This window comes from Mus pahari, chromosome 6, assembly GCF_900095145.1.
Source record: "Mus pahari chromosome 6, PAHARI_EIJ_v1.1, whole genome shotgun sequence".
NCBI classification, from domain to species: domain Eukaryota; kingdom Metazoa; phylum Chordata; class Mammalia; order Rodentia; family Muridae; genus Mus; species Mus pahari.
This window is the reverse complement of record NC_034595.1, coordinates 75,555,262-75,556,462: the sequence shown is the minus strand read 5'-3', so window position 1 is coordinate 75,556,462 and position 1,201 is coordinate 75,555,262.

Below are 1,201 nucleotides of genomic sequence, written 5' to 3'. Positions count from 1 at the left end.
AGATGGGGTGTGTGTCCCTTTCACAGAAATAGAGACTGGGTTAATTATGAGATGAGGGCTGGCAAGGTGCCAGCTGAAGAGAGACCTGGGTATCTTGCCAGTAGACTTCATGGTAGGGAGTAGACAAAGAGGAACAGTAAGGATTACAGGAGAAGCATTGAAAACCGGGGAACAACCTAAGTGTCAGCTGGCCTTAGACAGTCTCTACTTCTCTGCAGCCTCTCCCTGGTGTACGTTTGTGCAGGTGGATGTTCTGTGCAAGCCCTCAGAGCTGGCTAGTCCTCTTGAAGGTCTCCTACAGATCAGCGCCCTTTGACCAACATATCACTGGGACTTGTGGCTCTCCCACTCTAAAGTGGAGGCTGGACTCCTGGGGATTTCAACATCCAGAATGAGGAAAGTGCTTCTGAGTGACAACATGGTTGAGGAATCCTTCTGACCCAGGGAACCAGCATGAGTCCTTCTGGAAATGCAATCTGGTTGGCAACTCAGACAGACTCAGCATGACCCATTTTCACATTGACAGAATCACTGCCCGCCCCAAACATAGCAGCTTTCAGACACTGTATAAAGGGGCTGGACTACTAAACATGCCTTTAATCTCCTGAATTGCTGAGTAATGTCATAGACCTCCAGTTTTCCAGATGTGGAGTCTGTCACCCAGAAAGGTCACAAGACCCGTGAGTGATTGTAGGGAATGGTTCTGATGCTTTGATCAGGAATGCTGAAGGTCCTGTTCTCCAATTGGTTCTTGATGGATTAATAAATATGCTAGCAGCCAATGGCTGGGTGGAAGAGGCAGGACTTCCAGGTTCCCACAGGCAGACTAGGAGATGCAGGAGGGGAAAGAGGATTCACCATACTTTGGAGGGAGAGAGATCCATCAGCCATGTGAGATCTCAGGTGGAGTGGCCATTGGCCACTTCCCTGACTAGACCTGGGGTAGCAGGTAGGAGATTAGAAACACAACTAAGTTGAGGGCAGATTTAGAGGTGTTGAGCTAGGAGTAAAGGTAATGGAGCAACTAAGCAGAGGGAAAAGAGATGTTGAGGTAAGGTAAGGGAATGTTAGCCACAGGAGGCTTAGAAGTGCCCAACCATTGAGCTAAAAAGCATATTAAAAATAAGCTAATGTGGTGTGTGTGTGTGTGTGTGTGTGTGTGTATGTGTGTGTGTGTATGTGTGTGTGTATGTGTGTGTGT